At 38.0% G+C, this 22,154-nt stretch overlaps 1 protein-coding gene across 2 annotated transcripts in view; it reads right to left on the bottom strand.

Annotated features, from left to right (window-relative positions):
- Nucleotides 1-22,154, bottom strand: part of SPOCK1 (SPARC (osteonectin), cwcv and kazal like domains proteoglycan 1) — a 277,860-nt gene that overhangs the window by 253,865 nt on the left and 1,841 nt on the right. The window lies entirely within an intron of this gene.

The raw sequence follows: 22,154 nt of genomic DNA on the forward strand, positions 1-22,154 counted from the left end.
ATTCATGTTTTCTGACAATAAACCTCTCACCACTACGCTATTTTGCTCAACTGTTGAAATCAAATATAGCTCCATTGGTCCAATGTAAAAATTTCAGTCACACTAGAAAGCTCCTGTCACTGGCAACATCTTGTTCTTGTGGATAAGAATTCATATAGAGCAGAAGAAGGAAACCTGAGCAAAGGATTTTGATTTAAGTCCTCACAAATGAACCAAACACAAGAATTTCCAGAAGATACAAGAAGAGTGAAAAGGTGTTTTGCTCAGCTTTTTACTTTATAGTCTTTTTTACGTTACTTTCCAGTCATACCTCTAACAAGATAAAAACAAAACAGTGCATTTGCACATTTCTCACAGTTAAAGTTCAAAAGTATGATTCTTTGTATGAATCACTGACTATTTTTGAGGAACATGCCCTACACACAGCTGAATGTATATACCTTTATATTTAAGATTAGGAAGATAAACATGTATTGTATATACCTGAGTTTAATACAACTTAAGGAAGCCTGGATGTAAAGCTTCAAATTTTCCATACCAACCTTTTCCAAGGGAAGTTTGGGAGCTCACTATGAAGAATACCAATAGTTCAATCAAACTCTGGCTTTAATATTCTAATCCAGTTTGTAGGCAAACTGAAGTGGGGCAAAGTACTGTATTTTGGGCACATTTGGTGGGTTATCAGATGAAATGCTAGCAGGAAGAATTGCCATATCAAATGCAATATCACAGGTAATAAAATCAATAGAGAAGACTGCCTGTATCTGAAATGACTGAACAGACAGAACAGACACACAGATTGATTGAGTAGAAATACCAGAAATCCCTTAGATTAGACCTGCAAATTTAAACAGATTTAAACTGCTAAATCATAATCCTCACATCCCCTTATACAGTTAGCACATATTATAAACTATAAACAAAGCAAGACATTAAGATAGCTCAGAGTTTGAATTTTCTTTTTTTTTTCTCCCCCCTTTATATTCAGAAGCTGTTACTACTCCCATAATTTTTTGTTTTATTTTGTAATCATATTGGACATGACAAATATGAGTAGGTGCTTTGGAACTCTTCTATTACTTGAATTGTGCTAGTGAACAAATTCTAAAGGCCACTTGCAACAGCTTTCCTGTGTTCTGACTTGAAATGATTTTTTTTGGCCTATACCTCTGTATTTTTTGCTTGAGGCTACTGACTTATAAAGCAAAGTACAGACGTTTCAGAAAAATAGGCTTCTTCTGATAGTATTATTTTCTTGTCTTTCAAGGGAAAGAAGCTTTAAATTAATGTGTAATGTTTAATATTTTCATGTAGAAAACATGACCCCACTAGAGGTAAACTTAACTGACTTGAGTGGGACCACAATTTCAACCTTAAAGAACAGGCATTTGAAAATTACAAATAACTAACATCTCTAAGTGGGTAAGAATTGAAGAATGCTGGGAGAAGTTCAAGTTCAGGAATAAGCATTTAATTTGATTTTGATCAGCAGCTGAGGACTGAGAGCTGCACATCAGCTACAGGAGTGTTCAACCACGGAACAAGAGCTAAAACAACCACTAAGGCCAGTTTAGTTTTGTTTAAAGTGAAAGCTTCAGAGCAGCAATATGTCACCAGACTGCTTGAAAATAATGGCAAATCTGTCCCAGTGACTAATCTTTGAGCCCTGCCAGCACTCAGAATTTAACAACACCAAAATGGGAAAAGAAAATAATGTCACCTTGTCATTCTGGAAAGGACCTATAATCAAAACCCTTGAAGTGGGTTCATAGAGAAGTATCAACCCCACTAAAACAGAAGGCAAGCTCAGCTTGAAAAGAATAAAATACATTTTGTGATCCCAGAAAGTAAAATACAAAATGGCACATTCCGTATCTCCAACAACACTTAGTCATTTATGTGGAATTGTCAGTAATTTATACTGCTTATTTGCAGGTCTGCCTGCAGCCTTACAGCCTCCCACTGAGATTTTGTCAGATTCCAAGCCTAGCAGGGTCAGGTGGGGTTAACTCTGGCGTGTAAGACCAGCTGCTACATTTTACCCTGCAGACAGCTGCATTTCAAAGGCAGGTAAAGCATTTCATAATTTCATGAAGTCTTAGGAATAAGTCAGTCAGTAGAAGATTTTCCTCAATACTCTTTGCAGGATTCAAACACATCTATTCTTTTGCCATTGTATTTGTGACTTTATGGCATCAACATATGGCCACCACACTAAACATAGCATTTCTGATTGCTTGTTACCACAGTCTTCTTATCAGGACTGAGTGACTAAATTACTTTTGCAAAATAAATAGCTTTCCAGTGAAAGCAGACAGATTTTGAAACTTGTAACTATGCAGCTACATATTTGGGCTCAAAATTCAACCATAACCTAATGAAACGCATCACTAAACATAAATCCTGCAAACAGCTACAGAAGATGCTAATTTGGAGAAAGCAAACCAGCCCACTGAATTAATTATTATTCTTTTAAAATTGAACACCTACTTAAACATTTGCAGATTTGGCAACTCCAAGCGTTATGTCTATATATTTAACAAAACTGATAGTTAACATATTTGTACAGCTACCAAAATTCATACTGAATTTATGAATAATCAGTTTTCTTTATTTTAGACTCCTTTGAAAGGAAGGCATTCTCCTCACCTCCTTCCCAAAGCTAGCCTTTTTTCCCTCTGGTTTTCCTATTTATTCACATCAGAAAAAAGCACCATACAGAAGAAAATATGGGTAAGTAGACACATTTGAACAGACTGCTGCAAGGAATATGGTTATTAAACTTCAGTTGATGTCACAGATTGCTACACCTTATTGTATCATACAAAAGAATCATAAGCAAAATTGTCAGAAGGCAACTGAATAGAAAGAGAACTTGTACTTGGCTGGCTGATAGAACCAAAAAAAGAAAGAGAAAGGTTATGTATTTTTTTTACTTCAAAATGTGAGGAAGCCAGTTGCTTGAACAGCTTACTGGGGTCTACAAAAACTCTGCTGGTTGCACTGGGGCTAAGCACAAATTTGAAAATACGGATTCATTGAAATTATTGAAAATATGACTGACTTTCATCCCTGTGGTTACACAGTTTGTGTACAGGTAAAGGGGAAGGATGCCACCAATTTAGCACATCTTTCAGAAAAAATGGAGTGGGACTCGGAGAGGCAGTGATTTGCATCACACAATTTTCTCAGGCTCTCCTGGAAACTGCTTTGACACACAAGTGATCAGATAAGTAGAAACCATGGTCTGCCATGAAGATAAGAGAACCAGGTGGGGGGTTATTATGAATTTCTGAAATATGCTGAAGCAGTATCTTCAATCTGAACATGATAAAGCTTTATCAGGGTGAGGACTTCACAACTTCATTATAACAACAATTTGTTTGACGCTTCTGGCAAGGTATCAAAACCATAGCTTAGCCAAGCTGTCTGCTTAGTACTTCTGGCTACAGAAATTAGATAACACTATACTGACTTAATCAAAATAATGCAATTTAATTCCATGGTTATTTTACATAATAATGGTCTGCCTACCATTTTCCTGAAAGAGAGCATGACATTTACAAACTAAATTAATTTTTGTAGCACCTATAAAATGGTAAATACTCAATATAAAACATTAAACTCGGGTTTCAAATGGATCTTTTACATAATGAAACTTGCTTTACACAATACCTTTATTTCCTGTGTTAAATGAGTATAGCTGCTTTACATTAATGTTTATCCCTTATGCAGTGTTACAACAGGCTCTGTTCAATTTATTTGCAGGACAGACAAAATCACACTTGTTAATGATCTCCTGTCTAAGAGAAAAGTTAGTGTCCTTAGCTAGGCTTTAAACTTGCTGGAATGATAGTACTGATCTGGTAGCTATACACCACTTTCTCAGGAATCCAAACTCTTTCTAATCTGGTATCTCTAAATGACTTCCAGTGGAATCCAACAAATTCCAAAACATGAGAAGCATTCAAAACATACCAACAAACTTCAGAGAGAGTTACCTCTCAGAAAAGAAGCTTGTCCTGTTGATTAGGGGTAAATGATGAAAAAATATGATAGTGCAGCCTGTAAGTCCCAGTGGAGAGTGTTGTACTAGCGTTTAGCCTCGAAGTTTAAGTGACATAAATTCCTTCTTCCAGAGTATAAAGAAATGATCTCATAGAGTTACAGAAGCAGAAATATCACTGTTCTCTTCTTTTAATATTTTGAGATCGGCTGTAATAGATTTCAAAATTACTACACTTAAAAGAAACTATGGCACTTTGCTTTAATGTGGGTCCTAGAAAAAAACATTAAGTGCACAAAAACTGGACAGCTAAGCCTTCCAGTTCATGTGAGAGGATTTGTATTATTAGATTCCATAGGTAAGAAATGTATTAAACCCATTACTTGTTTCAGAGATATAGTAATAGTCATTTAGTCAGTAATGTTAAGTTTTATGGTAGATATAGCAATGAAGAACAGCTGCATCTTTGTGTCCTACCTACTCTCTTGAACTGAAGTAGGGATTTTCCTTCAGCTAGACAGTTTTTCAAAACTCCATGGGTTTTTTGTGAAGCTGTGATTAGGGAGCTTAAATAAATGCTTACAGTTATAAGTTGGACAGACTTCTAGAGAAATTAGGACTCTTAAGTAGTCTCTGCACTTCTGCCAAAGTTATATCATTTTTCAGCACTGGTTCACTCTTTCAAGTACTGTAACCCCAGAGTGCAGGAATTCCTGGGCAGGAATATATACCAGTTTTCAGTGTGCCAGGTTTAAGATGAAAATCAGACTGACCACATCATCATCAGTTTGGATAAGATAGCTCTGTTCTGCTATGACTTACTGGCTAGCAGTATTTGGTAACAAACTCACAGGACTTGGTTAATGGAAGAAAATATTAAAGATATCTATTATAAAAGGAGGGGAGAAAGATTAACACTAGAAAAATGCAGTAAAGAAAGAGAATGGACAACAGAGATGACAGAGTGAAGAGTAAAAAAAAAAAAAGAATGTGAAGTGCAAAATAAGAAGGTGCTGCAGAGTCAACTACAAGAGATACAGAAAGACACACCAAGAGAGAATAAGAAAAGAGATGGAGAAGGGGAAGGAAAGTGAAAGCAAAATCCACATGACTCTGAGGATCAGCTGTTAGACATCACAGTGAGAGCATGGACAGTTCAGAGACAAGAGTGAATCATTTCAGGCAGCACACAGCTGGGGAGAAGGTGTTTGCAAAAACCCAGGCATTCTAAAAGAAGGGCCTCAGAGAGCTTGAGCACAAATGCAAAAAAGACGCTTTCAGGCTGACAGATGCTCTGAGGTGGAAGATTTCTGTAAAGCTTTTTTAGTAGCAAAGTTTATAGCCATTACAATGACACATGGCTTCATTGTAATTTTCCATGTGAAAGGAGGAAAAAAGAAAAAAAAAAAAAACAACTAGCAAAAACTCTCCCCTTCACTGGACAAGTGAGTAAAGTATAAAAATATTCCCAAGCGAATGACAGCTTTTTAGTTCATCTTTACATCAAACAATGACAGCAGTTTGCATGACTCAGACAGATGATTCAGCTGTTATCCTCTCAGCTCACTCCAGAAAGGAGGGAAGAAGAGAAGCAGTTTATTTTTAAGTATGCTTTACTATCAAGATTATTATGAGAAACCCATTAAAATGTTTTCTTTCCTTGAGAGCTGAGTTCTTGCTTAAAATCAGCTTCAGAGATAAATGAGAGTAGATGGGTTCCTGGGAACCTGGAGACAAAGCAGGAAGCGTTAAAGAACAGAAAAAACCTATTTTGAAAATCCAAGATGCTTTAATTCTACTAAGATCTCTTTATCTAGGACATGAACCAAAATATTTTGTAACTAAATCTCTTTCAGGAAGCACATCACCTATCCCTATATTGCTGATGAATATGTCAAATACAGGATTTTATATGTCACTGCAGAGTTTCCGAAGGGAGAGTGCACTGTCTGAAGGATAATCTATACTAGTAACAGCCCTTTCAGAAATACTGACTTAACCTTGTGTGAAACAGGAAGATATTCTATCTGGTTTCCAGGGACTTAGCTTGAGGCTAAAATAGTTACCAAATGGGTAAAAGTCAGAAAACTGGTCACCAGAAGGAAAAATGAAGGGCACTTAATTATTTTTACTTTCTCTACGCCACACTTCAAAATGGAGATAAGGAAACATCAATTTTTCATTCTCAAAGACTCTTTTCAGCTCTAGTATCACATTAAAATTCATAACTCAAAAAAATCATGAAAGTTTGGCCTCTGTTATCACAGTCTATTATTTCCATGGGAGAGTTCAACATGTTACAAGGGAATCCTACACAGCTTAGCTCACTGCAAAATACAGCAGAGGAGCAGATGGAATATTATTTATTTCTGAATGGAAACTGTAACAACATCATAGAATCATAGAACATGTCTACTCCAGTTGATAGCAAGGAGAACAGTAAAAAAAAAAAGCTGCCTGTTTTGCTTCTGAATATACCTTTGTTGACAAAGAAACTCTTAGAAAAAAGGTAAATTCATTCTACAGATAACTTCTTTATAAAATGTGCATACGGGTTCGGCAGAAAACGCTACAGATTTTTCTCTGAGAATAAACAGTAAAACTTATCTAAACAGGTTTATACTTAGGCCTAAAACTCTGAATATTAAACAGTAGTTTGTATAACTGTAAATAAGTGTGTGAATAATTTTTATATAAACAAACTGCCAGAGACAGTTTTAATCTGGGTTAGTTTTTTTTGGTTTTTTTTAAATTCAGGGTTTTTTGCCCTCAGAATCTCAGTAATAGGGGCCTTAGTGCTTCATACTGCCAGAACATCTCAAAAAATGCTAGTGGATCCTTTCCACAGAGATCTCAAGCACATTAAGATTCCTCTTCCAGAGCAGACATCCCGCTTCCTACAGACATGCAGAAATCCCAGTGCTCTCTTGGCATAAAATTGCCAGAAGTGCCAAATGATTTAGTGGCCTCTCCCACTTAGTGCAGTTGTACCCAGGCCAATTATCAATGCTCTCCCAGGCACCAATCTAGGAGCCTTGCCAGCGGTACAGGGATAAAAGCAGTCTGTGGATATTGGATATTCTTTTTAACTCTGGCTGGTACTTTGTCATTTCATTTGTTAAGTGAGGCTGGACATGACTTTTAGTCTGGCATTTTCTTATTGTTTTTATTATCCAAATTACAGTGACAGCTCCTACTGCTTCACTTTTGAGAATTTGTTATGAAATTGTGAAGCACGATCTAAAGTCTATCTCTGAAAAACAGACTTATTTTTCTCATATTCAGTAGGGTAAAAAGACTGTACAGATTAAAAATCCATATATTTTGCTTTGCTTTTCAGAAAGTAAAAGCTGAAAAATAAAAAAGGAAACTATTTATGTAATAGAACTGATGAGGCTAAAGTGAAGGAGGAGCTATTTCCACAGGGCTCTAGCATTTGCTATTTGTGTACTGTGTTCATGTGAAAGCAAATGATAAAAGAAGTGCTCTTAACTAAGCACAGAAGTGAAATCAGTGTCAGATTTACAAGGAGCAATGAACTGGAACACATGGAAGGAAGGCTGGGTAGTTGCTGTGTTCTATGCAGGAATACACAGGAAGTCATCAACCGTCCCCTGCTTCTGTAGTCTCTGTGTACAGGCCTGGTAAAAAGGATTTATAGTGCTCAGAAAGGGTAAGCAGGCAAAGGCTGAGCACTGCTGCTGGCATATGGAAAGGAGGTGGGAGGAGAAAGAACTGCATGATCACAGCAGGGTCCAAATCTTCCAAGGTTTGATTTAACACTGCACTTGTTAGAAAGCTCAGAAAGGCAGCAATGCCCCCAAAGCAGGAATTCACTCTTTAAACAGTGTTTTGGACAAAAGTAAGCAACAACTTGCATTCTGCCCCTCCCCAGAAAGAAACACTCCCTAGGCAGCAAATGAAAATTTGCTTTATGAAATTCCTTTTTTATTTTGCTTCTGTCACTCCTCCCAGTTGTTAACAATACGCTGTTTACTCCCCATCATTGGATTTCACTGGTCTTCTCTAGCACCATACCAAGCACACTTTTCATGTTCTGTTGCTGAGCTATCAATTTTCAAAACAAAAGTCAAGTCTTCCACTCTCAGTATGTTCCTGAGGTTATGACCCCCGTGCTTTCTCAAACTATCCACAGCCACTCAACACACAGCCCTAAGTACTGGGCTGCTGGTGGCACTAGGAGAGGGGATTAGGTGGCCTTAATTTCTTCCTCAGCTTTTTGCACAGTCACATTAGTGCAAGTTACGGTCTAAGCTGGGAGGACCTATTCTCAGCTCAGCAGGTAGCTGTAAGCCCAGTTATTATGGGGAACACCATGTAATTCTTTAGCTTTTGAAGGCAGTTGGCGTTTCAAGTCGCACATCTGCATTAACTTCAGACACGGGGTGATAGATACATCATTTTGTCTATCCCATACTTTTAGCAATTAAGCAGCATCTTCTGAAGCCATGAACATGGAACTATGAGCCATCAAGGTCATGTTCAGCACCCACTATGAGAAAAGGCATCTTAAAAATTAACTGAAAGCTTCAAAAACAAGGGAGAGAGTGGAACTCTACTGGGCAAAGTTCCTACGACTCATGGGCCTGTTGGCTCAGGTGGTTGTAATAAGCTAATGTTTTCTGGAAATTCTGGGTGAAGGAAGCGATTCTGACTGAAGTTTCAAATAGCTTGGGCTTAATTCTGCTATGGAGCAACTGAAACTGTATTGCTTTTGTAGCTTTTGTAACGGAACACCAAGATGGTTGAGACTGTTTTGATAATCTCTAAATTGGAAATATTTCAACTAACTTAGAAAAGGCTATTTCTGAACCTGAACTGGTTTTAGGAGGTCAAAAGGAAAGGGAGGTACACGAGTCCCAGGAAAAGTCAAACCCTGTGCAAGTGCTGTTCTTTCAGTAAACTTAGCTGAAGTTTGTCTCTGGTCTGAGCAAAACACCCTTAACAGGAGGAGCACACTGAGAAGGAAGAGAGATTGTCCACACAAAAAGACCTCATACTGACATGGTTGCTTTAATTTAGTTCTACTACTGACCACATCAATTGAAGATAAAGATTAATTATTTGTATTATAAAATTTATATTGGTCAGCAGTCCTTGCAAAGACAACAGCCCCCAGTGAACTCTCAGCTTTTGTACAATCAACACAGAAGTGTTTCCATCTCAAGAGTTTTATGATCTAAATACATTCAAGAATCATAAAAAACCCTGTCAGCTGGACTGAATAAGCACTAACAATTCATTCAATCTTGTCAATGCAGAAACTAGTGCATTAGGAAACTTTAATTTTCACAGTGAAAAAATTTTGACTCGGTTTTGCATGGAAATTGAAGATGAAAATTTTAGAAAGATGTTTAGGCAAACACAACCCTACTGTATTCTGTGAACTATTTACTGTGGGGAGATATAGGGATTTCACCATGGAAGAAGAAAACATAGCTCACAATATATTTAAATTTATAGTTCAGCATCTGGAGAAAAACAGGAGCTATCAAAGAGCATTTCATTGGCTATTACAAATATCCTCCAAAATATTACATACATAGAGGGAATGGCACCACTGTCCTCACAGAAATATTTTATGTCTGCATCCATAGAGTCTGCAGGGAGAAGGAGTGATATAGTTTCACAGGGAATATCCAGTTCACTGTGAGTTGAAGGTAAATACAGGTCGTCTCACAGAGATAAACATCTCAACATGGGTTCATTTATCTTTTTTTAAGAAAAGATAAAAGCAAAAAAGAAAATGTGATCTCGACTAGATTGGATGGTTGCAATAATCCATTCAGCTCCTTTGGGATGGAGGATACCATATTTCAACTTTATAGATGAAAAACAGATTTAGCTTATTTTTCTCTTTAGCAACCTTCTCCTTGCTCCTACCTCTCCTTAAAATCAAATATTTTTAAGTTTTGAATTTGGAACATGGAGTCATGCAACTACTCAATCAGCCTTTACATCCAGAATCTCATAATTTCGAACATTACCTCATACAAATCTCAGTGATTGTGCCTGCAGGGCTACCACTGCCTTCTAAAAAGATTACATGGACCAAAAGAAACCACTTTGTTTTGCCCTCTGGCTTTCTATGTGAAACAAGTGTCATGGTGAAATGCTGACAAAATTGTCTCGCTTTCCAGCTTTGAAAAATTGCAGCACCATGTTAATGCTGGAAGCACACAAGCGAAATATATATGTGGGGCTTTTTGATTTGTTTTGTTGGGCGTGTTTTTTGATTAAGCTACAGTACAATAGTTACTGAAATTTGAGCACAGAAAAACTAAATTGTTCCCTGCTGTGCAGATATAGGGCAGGGGAATGGAGAAATCTTATGGACATTTTGCTGTACTTCCCCTATACATAAACTCATACATAACAGGTTTCAGCTTTGCAGAACAGTAAAGGCTGAAATTCATCCTTTTGCAGCACAAGACATGAGCATCCAGGAGATACTTTTTAAGTTTAAATGTTTTCCATGCTTTATATATGTCCTACACACTGAGTTACACTGTTAGAAATTATTTTCCTACTTTACTCCTGCACCACTGTATTGGAGCATCATCCAAGGGAACAAAATCCTTCCCAAATAAGCTTGCAGCAGCACATGATCACTCGATGGATGCTCTGTTTTAAACCAAGCTTTTGCCATCTGTTCCTCTGCTAATTATGAATGCTACAAATATCCACAACTACATTGAAAGGAAAAAACTGATTAAAGTGCATATATTCTTTCTACCATGCATCTTTGCTGTTTATCTCAAATGGAAAGCAATACCACCCACCACACAAGTCACACAGTAGGAAGACCACAGAAGGACAGATGTTTAGAGCTTCTCATTTGGCAATAGGCCACTGGTGATTGCTTGGAGTCCAAAATGTATTGTGTGTACTCAGCAAGACAAGCTTAAAACTGTGCCCAGAATCACACACACATCTGAAGTGGGGCTTGCCAGTAGCTTTGCTCACAAGAACCCTTTGCTGCCCAAGTCAGGGTCACCCAGGATGCTGCTCAGCAGGTAAATAATTTTCAGCTTCATTCTTCCTAAATCCCTTCCTGTTCTCCTCTCCCTCTGACCCTAACACTATCATCAACCTGTCATTTTGGAATTCCCTTTAATGAAGTGAAACATGGTTTTCCTCATCTACCTTTTCCCATTCTCTCTGTGTTTATAGATTCATTACCTGCTATACATGCAGACGTGTCAAGTTCTCATTTCCTCTTTCTGCCACGTATTTTCCATGAGGAGAAATCACTGGGCTTTAGTACAGATTGTTCCAGATATGATTTCTCACCTAATGGAGCATGTCTCCATTTCAGTCATGACTCCTCTACCTGGATCCACTAAATTATCCAGCATTCATTTGCCTATGACACAGACGGTATGCTTTGGGGCTTATGGATTTTTTTGGTGTTAGGGGGCTTTTTGTTTGGTTTGGTTTCTTTTTTTAGTTTTATTTCCTTTCACCTATAGATTCTCTTTCTAAGAACTAACTGAAGAAAACACATTTATTCCATTATTGCTGTTTCACTAACTTCTAATTTCAGGGAGCTTCAGCTTTAAAATCAGCCATGCCTTAAGGATCTTATTTTATAGCATCTTATTTTATATCCACATCTCTCCTTAGTGAGTTCAGATTTTATAGACAACCTTTGTGTCATTCTGTAGGGAGCACATCAACTGCACCATCCCTGATATATCAGTAATGGGTTTGCAATTATAGCGGCAGGTTTCAAAATTGCTTCCTATTTGCAGCTTCTTTCTTTGCTAATGGAAACTGCAGCACATGCCACATCTGTCTGTATTTGTACATTGCCTTGCTGTAATAGAATATTGCTCGCTCTTGATTACATAGGGACATATTCTGCCATTTAAGTGTGGATGCAGTATCTCAACAAAAACTGATGCTAAGGTTGTGCAGTTACTTAAAAAGGTACTGACAGCAAAATATGGCCCATAAGAAGTTGTTTGGATTTCTTTCTCCTTTACATACTGAGATAGGACTATTTGTGATGCCATATGTTACTTTACAAGTGGAAGTTTCAATATATTTTATCATGGTTCTAAAATTGTTTATAGTAGCTTTTCTTGAATGCTCAAAAATTGTTGAGCTATACCCATTAGAGTTTCTTGTACTTGTGTTCAGCCTTCTTCTCTCTTTTACAGGGCACTGCACACGGATAGGAAATGCTTGCTCACAATCTCCAGCAGCACTATTTCCAGGGGAAAAGGAGATCTCAGGTTCTAAGTTCATTACAAGTCACAAAACCTTCCCTCTGCCGAGCATTTTAACATTTGTTAAGATAAGACACATGAAAGACTTCATGAGAAGAGACAAAGGCTTTATAAAAAGGAGGCTAAATATAAAAACAGACATTTGTGTCACATAAGGATCCTCATTTCAGTCCATCTTGCCTCATATTCCAGTGAAAATAAACCCTTAAGTGTCTTGTTATATCCAACTTAACTTTGTTATATAAGCATGAAGAGACTTATAAATCTGTGGTCACTGATCTGAATCACTGTATACTTCCTTACGAGCAAATATATCAGGTTTACCAGCTTCCTTCTTGCTGCATAACTGCAGTTCTATGCATAACTGATAGTATGCAGTATTTTAGCAGTTTATATTTATTCTAATTAAATGTGGCACAATTTCGTTTTGGATGCTGCTGCCCTGAGTGAACCATAATGTAGAGATTCATGGTTGTGCTTAAGGAATACTGCAGACAATTCTGTATTTAAACCACTAATTATCATATGTTTCTAGATATCCTTGTTGAATACAGCACTCTGGTTTTCTTTTATTGAAACAGCGTCTTTTTTAGACAAGTTTAAAAAAGATCAGTAGATGTAAAATACCTGAGCCTCATGAGTTTCACTAGATGTAGTTTAACATAAAAATAAAATAGATAAAGGAAATCCACTTTGGCTAATATCTCTGCTTTAAGAGGAAATACCTAGTTCCCCTCCAATATGCTATTCACCTAGCATTAAATAAATAATAAGTAATGCTTAGCTAGCAAAAAAGATTGCTTACCCTGACTTCACTTAAAAAAAAAAAAGGAACAAAATTTATCCCTTATATACCTTGAGTGAAGTTAATGTTATCAAACAAGAAATGAATCTCGGCCAATAAACACTGCTGTCAGATAGTAGCACATATATCCACAGGAAGAACACAGACCTGTTAAGCTTTGTCTTTCTGTATTTCAGCACAGTTCATCGCCCCGCAGAAGAGCACTGTCCTGGGACTTGCACGACATAAATTTTGTTGTTATATCTGGCATTAGCTTGATGGATAACTCTGAACCAGCTTTATCCTCTGCTTTCACATCTGTCTAATCTAGATATACATCCCCGTGTGCTTAACCACGTCGGAAGAGTGCTTTCCCACGTAGCACAGGATGCCACAGAAAGCTTCAGGACTCTTAAGTGAGAGGCAGGATCCTCACTCGTGCTGCGTAGCCCAGTCCCCTGAGTAGCTCCAGCTCCGGGCAGGCACTGCCTGTCCCCTGAGATGCTCCAGCCCCGGACAGCTCCGGGCAGGCACATCCGGTTTACTGAGATGCTCCAGCCCCGGACAGCTCCGAGCAGGCACAGCCGGTTTACTGAGATGCTCCAGCCCCGGACAGCTCCGAGCAGGCACAGCCGGTTTACTGAGATGCTCCAGCCCCGGACAGCTCCGAGCAGGCACAGCCGGTTTACTGAGATGCTCCAGCCCCGGACAGCTCCGAGCAGGCACAGCCGGTTTACTGAGATGCTCCAGCCCCGGACAGCTCCGGGCAGGCACAGCCGGTTTACTGAGATGCTCCAGCCCCGGACAGCTCCGAGCAGGCACAGCCGGTTTACTGAGATGCTCCAGCTCCGGACAGCTCCGAGCAGGACACGGCCGAACCCCGCCGCCTGCGACGGACACTCAGCAAACCCTGCAAGAGCCAGGGCTACACGTGCTGGCAACACAGCAGGCACATACACGGACAGAATGAGTGACAGAGTTGTTCTAGAAATCAACTGTTCAAAGTATAACAGACTCTTGTTATTCAGCGAGAAATGCCAGGGAATTCTGAATTCTCTCTAACTGATTTATAAAAATATTTACCAACTGCAAGCAACTTCTACCAACGACTTCAAGGTCCCTAGTACACACAGCAACACTATTCTAAAAGCAACGTTTTCCACTCCCTTGAAGAAACAACTTAGCCTCATTTCTTCTTAATCCTACAAGTATAATTTTCAGCCTCTCTCCCATTCTCTAAAATGTAAGCATCCCCCTACTCAGTTCCAGTGACTGCAGCTGCCTCTACCTTTCTACATCAATGTTCTGTCCAGGTTCAAGTTCTCTAACTGCTACCACTTGAAAAGAAAGTCAGAAAGGCCAATATAAAACCACTAGAAGACAGTGCTGAAACAAACTTCTGAATGGACAGTGGAAGACAGGGAAGGAAGGATGAAGACAGATCTCCAAGTTAAAAACCACATAAAATTTATGCTGTGCAATTTCAAATGAAACTGTGTACACAGCTGAATTTCCTGATTAGACAACTTCAAAGTAACCTGCACAGACAGACAAGTATCACTTACCTCTATCAATCCCCGTGTTAGTGAGAACTCAACTGTAAGATGTGATATATTGAAGCCTTTTTCAAAAACTAATCTGGGTATAGTTACTCTAACAGTAATTTTTAATAAAGTATTTTTCTACATACCTGGGAGAAAGCAATCAGTGAAGTAAATTTATGACACAAAGTTCATTAAGAGGACAGCTAAGATCACAGAATTAATTTATGTCCCATGTACCTATTTAATGAGAATGATTTTCTGTTACCCTGGATTACAAGCCAAGTCACAGAAGTGACAGATAAAGACCAATCTACTCCCTGCCAAAGCCACTATTGAGTAGCTTAGCAATTTATCTGTAAACTGAATTTTGAATCATATCTTAGCCTTGAAAGTCATTAGACATTAGATGTTCAGGCCAAACGTGTAATTCAATTTTAGCTGCCAACCTGCTACAGCAAATCCCCCAGTGATAACTGCTGGAGTTACCTAGCTGATGACAGGCTGCTTACTCAGAGTTAAGACTTTGTAACTCAGCAGCAGTAAGTCCCTATCTAAAGCTGAAAGAGTTAAGTGGTGGAAGTACAGAAAAATCCCACCGGAGGCAGCAGCATCACCTTAACTTTACTGCTTCAACTCTGCTTTCTTGTTGTGGTTGAAATCTATAAAATGTGTACTTTGTAGACCACAGATGTTTGATTTTCAGATAGCTTGATTCTTCAGGGACTTTGAGGGAGATTTTCTATTTATGCTGGCCAGACACGTGATCTTTCAGGCTTTTCCAATTCTACAGTGTCCTCCAAAAGGCAAAGAGAACTGTTTCATCTAACTGGTCTGTCACATACAGTTGTTCTTTGTCTAAGAGAACGGGAAGATGAGGAATACAAGAATCAAACTCAGGCCTCACTAAAGTCTTTGACAGTTTGGCCATCAGCTTCAATAAAACCAAGACTTCACTACAGCTCCTTTGAACAAATCTCAGTTTTGGTTACGTAAGAAAAGGAATAATCAAACAGTCCTTGCATAAGCAGATGTTATCTAAAAGAAAAAGGTTTTCATATCCCAGATGTAATATTTGAACTCTGCTTTCCTCATGAAGTCCTACTTCTTGTAAAAGCAGCTCAGCTGCCCCACCCCAAATTCAGACAGGCTTGCATTTTACCCTCAAAACATGCACACATTGATAAAGACACACTGACTGGAATTACGTATCTCTAGCCTCATGGTTAAAGCCATAAGTATAATGAAAATAGTTAAAATACCTGAGAGACCCCACGCCCCCCCAAAAAATAAAGGTAATAATCTGCCCGATGGTCAAAACAGGGTATCAGAAATAGGCTTTAACTTGTAACTTTTGGTCCTTGAGAAAAATGGACCTGTTTTTCTTGACCCTTATCCAGGACAACTTACCTAAAATAAAACTGGTATCATTTACCCATGGATACCAGAGCTTGATAGCAGCTCTTACACTAACAGACATCAGAACTCAACCTCCTATAATAAACACTGACACGGTTTGATGTGACATATGGCTCATTAGTGTGGCATTTTTTCCTTTTTTTTTTTTCTTTTGTGAGTTTCTCAGGAATCTGACAAAATTACAATCTGAATTTGGATTAATACAAGCCTGTATGGAAAAGAAATCTCTCTGGGGTGGGGAAGACAAAACAAGGGCAAGCAGTAGAATACAAGAATGGTTACTCTAAAAATGCATAAAACATGTTAGTCAGAACTTCAAATCTACAGAATTTCATGGTAGGGATATGATTTTTGACTGGAGTCCGCAGAACCCTTCTGTAAGTGAGGAAACTATTAAAGTTATAATTTGAAACATAATACGGAAACTAACACCCTAGTTTTGTACTGACCCACTTAACTTTAGAGTCTTAGGAAATTCCTAGGGAAGCTGGGTAAGTGTCAGTTAATTAGAAAAAGCTGGCTCTCTTTACCTTCCAAGTTAATTATTCTGACATAAATGCCATTATTTTTCCCCTTGTTCACTGCAAAAGGAAAGTGTCAAGTTTGAGACAGGCTTTTTTAGAAAGCATATCTCTTCTGTTGTAAGAAGCTGATTATGCATTACACTTGCACAGAATCAAGTGTTTCAATAGTTTTCCTATTCTTTTAAATTTCATGCAAGTACATCTCAGCTGTACTTTTTGATCACATTTATATTCCAGCCTTGTCCCTCTGTTGAGTAAGAATTGCTCTAAGAGACAACCTATGCTAGGAGTGCCTGGGTAGACTTATAAATCACATTTCAACTCTGTTGTACTTCAGATCTGCTGGAATACACACACACAGAGTCTTCACCTTCAATTAAATCTCAAGGTGGGCTTGGAATGATAATCTCCTGGGAAGCCAGCCTGAAGTGTCTGTGTCCTGTCACAACCCAGCCACTTGGTACATCCATTACCCAGCCTGCAGATATTCTTCAAGTGTACTGTAACCTTCCTTATGACTAAATTCACTACAAATAATTAGCAGGACCTGATTGGTTTCTCATATATGTAACGAATGCACTGATAACTGCATCACAGAAAAACCTGTGCTTACATTTGAGGTGAAGAAAGAAAAAGAGATATTCTGTTAATAAATTGTTGGCAGAAAAATACTTCACTCTTCCTGTAGGTCTAAATACAACATAAAAGAAAAGAAAATGTGATTTCAAATCCCTGGTAGTGAGACCCCATTGAAGGCAGGTGTCTGCCAGGGAACAGACAGCAGAAAGAACCCAGTCTACAGAAATGACCTCTTGCTTCAAAAATCCCACCAGACCAGGAGATACTTGGATGTCACAGACCAGGTTCCACCACACTGAATGGATAGGGAGCAACGCAACACCCAGCAAGGGGCTTTAAGCCTTGTAGACACATGATATAAAAGCACAAGGCCTTTAGAATTCCCAAATCCAGGTTCTTCTATCACTGTTCATTACATCATAATATTTTTTGTTAAGATACAAGCTACTTATTGAAAATGAAGTGCTCATTTAGATAACTTTTAAAAATATAACTGTGGGTGGAGTAATAACCTTATCCCTAAATTTATCAGTGAGATTATTTTTGTTGCCAATTATCTGTTGATTCATCTCATCTTGATACAATGCTGGATTTGGTGTCCTTTTCTCATTCTGAAGAAAACCTACTCCTATGTAATTACTTTTTTGAGAGTAAACTAATACATTATATTATTTTAAAACAAAGTCTTTTCTCCTATGATGCTGGAAGGCCTTTGGATCACCAACTCCCTAACAATTTTTCTTGAATTTCACTGATCAGAAGTGCTCACAATATTCATAATCAAGTAGTCCCTTCTATTGTACATTTTTACTTCTTCAACAGAAGCAGAAATCTTTAATTTTCTGCATTTCTACAATATATTTGCTCTCCTCAGAATAGCATTACTTTTGTAACTTAGAATAACTCTGCAAATCAATGAAAGTACACAGGTTTTCCCTCTCATCTATTTCAAGCTGAGCTGCCAGGACCCAGAATAAATTTGTGTTAGCTCTCAATTCCATGACCTTCCACTTTGTACTTTTAAATTTCATTTCATTTCTATTACTTGAGTTCCCAAGGTCTTCCAATTTTGCCTGCTTGGTATTCCAACCCTTCTCAGTACTGGTCATGTTTTCCAACTCTCTGCTATCAAGTTTCACTACCACACTTCTAGTTTGGGGCTAAAAAAATCAGAGAAAGGTAAGTGCCAAGAAGGTGAAATGCAGTGAAGAAGTGTGAAGAGCCAGCCCGAAGGACAAAAACTCATCAGTGGCAAAGCCAGAACAATACAAACCCCCAGTTCCTAACCCTGTATTTGTTTTGTCACCCTGACACTGCACTTCTGATCAGGTGTGAGGAGGAATTCACAGGCTCAGAAAGGTGATGTACATTAATACTGACAAAACCGTCCCTTCACTGGTTTGTGTCAGGGTAGCCTATGACCAATCTGAGAAGCTAATATCTAATCTCTGATAACTATCCTCATCAGGAATCGTTATGTACGTGTAACTATTTATCCCCAGTAAGTCTGAGCAACGTATACACACAGACGATGACATTTCATGCTTTGCTTCTTAGGCTTGCACAGTCTCAGAGCATCTCCAGGCATAAAATGCATGGGGGTTTTAACATGATAGCCTGAACTGCAACTCTGTACGCAATAGAATTTAGAGAAACAGCTTAGTTAATGCTCAGAACGTGGTCTGGCAGCCTGCCATGCATAAACATGCACTGAAACCAGAGTTCATGCCAAGATTCTTAGCTTTCAACTTCATAGAAATTCCTTGTGTGGTTTATACTAGATCCTCTCAGTACGTTTAACTTTTTTCTTCCTTTTTGCAGTTTAATCCGTGGTTAGTTGAACTTACTACCTTTTTTATATATAAGCATTAATAATGTAATAGACATAACTTCAAGTACAAGTAATAGAATTAGTCTGTTCATATAATTTCGATTAAAGGCAGACCTAACACTAAAATGGCATTTATTCTGTGCCAAGCCTCTATGAACACAATGGGATGCTGCAGTGTGACCTATTACAATAACATGTATGGCTATTCCCATAACAATAAATGCTTCCTCAGACTCATAAGAATTCACTTCACGTTCAGCTATCAAATCTACTCTGAAGCTCCTCTCAAGCCAAAGGATCCCTCTCAACAGGTTTGATCAAAAGATCGAGGCCTTCTTATTTGGGTTCATAATATCAGAAGGTCTAATTTGACTTCCATATCTCTGATGTCTGCTTTTTCAAGCCTCAAATCTGAACAAGGGAAATAGCTGGATGTCCTCCCTAGAGAGTGCACCTTGCTCACTTTTTTCTTTTTCCAGTAATAATTACATTGATTTAGTTTTTGTTTTTTAGAAACTTACTAGTCAGTTACTTAAGTATGTACCAAGCCACATTCAATATATGGATTAGGTGAATAATAAATTCCAGATTACCACAGATTCTGAGCTCCATCCTTTCTTATTGACAGCTTCAACACACAGTTGTAAGGAAGAGAAATACTATTATCCCCAGCTATAAAATGCAACTTAAGACAGACCTAAGATTTTGTCATGTATCAGAGTCCATGGCAGACAAGGAAAAAGGGGTGAAAGACAGACCAGAATAACAGGTTCAGATTGCACTAAAAACTTATTAATACAACAGACATTACACTGCTATTGATGCTGGGCAGATGTAAAATATACAAGATTTTCAACAGCAAATGTTTCACAACAGATCAGTCACATTGGTCTTACTATTTATTTACAGCTCTGTTTGTTTTTAAAATGGAGAACTTAATCAACAAATTGTGTTCAAATCACATGAAAAGATTGTATTGTAAATTATTGCTTTAGATAGATCCCTTGAGGCCTTTGGAAAATGATGACACATTTCACACGATTGAGTTCAATCAGATTTAAAGTTGGCATGATTCTGTGGCTGTAACACAGATTTCAAATGAGGTATACTTCTGTGCTCTCTTTTCACAGAAAAGTAGCAACTGCTGAGACTGTAAGTGCAACTACCATGCTGTCTTTGCCCAAAAGAAATATGGATCATACTAAAAAAAAGTCAATCAATAGCTGTCTTCTCAAATCAGGCCATACTGGCCCATAGCTCAATAAGGCTGACCAACCAATTGATTTTGAAAAGAATAACTGAAAAAGTTGAGAAAAGCTTAATTTAAAATTTTATATTAAACTATATATCATCTGAGTAAACAACCCATCCAGTACTGCAACATTATGACAGATTTATATGCACATCTGTGTGTGCAGATGTTTGTGCTGATGCACATAAAATGGCCACACCCAAACCCATCAAATCTCAGCTCCATACCTTCAGTGTTTCCCCCACTGTACAGAAGGGCACAGGTATGTAAATAATTGTGCAAATATGTTTATATAACATGACAAAAATTTCAGAGAGCAGCTAAGGGTAATTGTGCTAATTACTGCAACCTTGCCTCTGCTGATTTACAAGGTACGAAGCAGGGTTTCTGCCCTGGGGTAACTGTAGCATCAGATCCAAGAAACTTCTAACTGCAACACCATTTCTGTACTCCAGCCTCCTGTGCAAAGCCCACATTGAGAAGCTCATGTAGTCATGATGTCTATAAAATTAGTTTATTAGTTTGGCAATGAAGGGAAGAGGGAACACAATTTTCCTAGAAATCAACACTTATCAACAAAATGCTCATCTAGTCCATACACAGCAATTATACTGTTATGATGCAGCTCATCAGGCAGCCTTTTAAGAAAAGTTTTAACAAATATTTTAACAATCTATCCCCAACAGCACAGCCATGAGTAAGGACCAGACTTCTTCTGACATCCCTGCATGCAAGAAGTGTACTGTCGCTGCTATACCTGTTATGCTGGCAGCAACTCTACCTATGCATGTCTTCATCTGTAGACAGAGAACTTCTCACGGAAGATTATGATCCAGTAAACCAATTTGGTAGAAGACAAGTAATTAAGTGGTTCATTACATATGTAAGCTTTTTATATTTTAAGAAAAGGCTTAGTAGGAGATGATTAGTAGTCTCTGTTAATTTGCTCCATAAAAGGTTTAATGAATAATCATACATAACATGCTAGTTTTGAAGGAATTAAATACAACCATTAAGATGGCTGATAGAAAGATACCTAAGGTTTGCATGAACTTTATACTATTTGCTTTTGCTTGGTAGACCACTGGTTAAGGTTGTTTTTTCTTTTAGATAAAATGATTCTCCCGATAAAAAAGAGTTTTGAGGCCTTATGGGGTATTTTAGAATTCTCAGAAAGTCAAAAAAAAGCATTTGTAGCTGTGAAATCTTAAAACATGAGAGGTGTTCTTCATGAACATTTTCCACAAGAAGAGGAATAGTTTCTCTTCACTTGTGAGACTGGGGAAAGGGAAATAAGAGAAGCTGCAAGGATTCCAGTTTTAAAGAGAAAAGGAAGAGGGAAGTGGAAAGAGGGAAGTGGAAATAATAAAAATCACACAAAGAGGAAAGCAGAAAACATAAAAACTACATAAATTTAAATAAAAGCTTTAAGACTTGTGGTTAATAGGAGGCCTCCATTTGTAAGGAGGCTCTTGAAAGATGTCCCTTGCTATAAATCTGTCTCTAGTTAGAAGTGTTTTCAGATTAATGTGTCAGTCTTTCATTCAATTTACCATTTTCAAATGCTGCTCAATTCTCACATCAAGTGGGATGTAGAAATTAACAAGCGAAATCCTTAACCTCTGTTCCCCAGAAGACTAAACCAGATATTAACAAAGATTCCCTTGAAGTCTAATCCCCTTTTCTATATGAGAACTCAGCAGTCCCAGTAGGTGGATGTGATCAGTGGCTGCCCATGAAGACACACTCCAAGATAGCTATAGCTGTTAACTGATACCATTGCTAAGGCCACACTTGTTTATGCTGAGATTGAGAGCAGCATTTCTCACACAGAGATGATCAAAACTACAGAAAAACACAGGGAGAATAAGCTAAGCAGAGACACACCACATTTAACTGTAATACCTTGACTTCCCCTTTGCAAAGTGAGATACAATTTTAAGATCACAGAGACAAAAGCATC

This window comes from Corvus moneduloides, chromosome 15 (assembly GCF_009650955.1).
Source record: "Corvus moneduloides isolate bCorMon1 chromosome 15, bCorMon1.pri, whole genome shotgun sequence".
Lineage (NCBI taxonomy): Eukaryota > Metazoa > Chordata > Aves > Passeriformes > Corvidae > Corvus > Corvus moneduloides.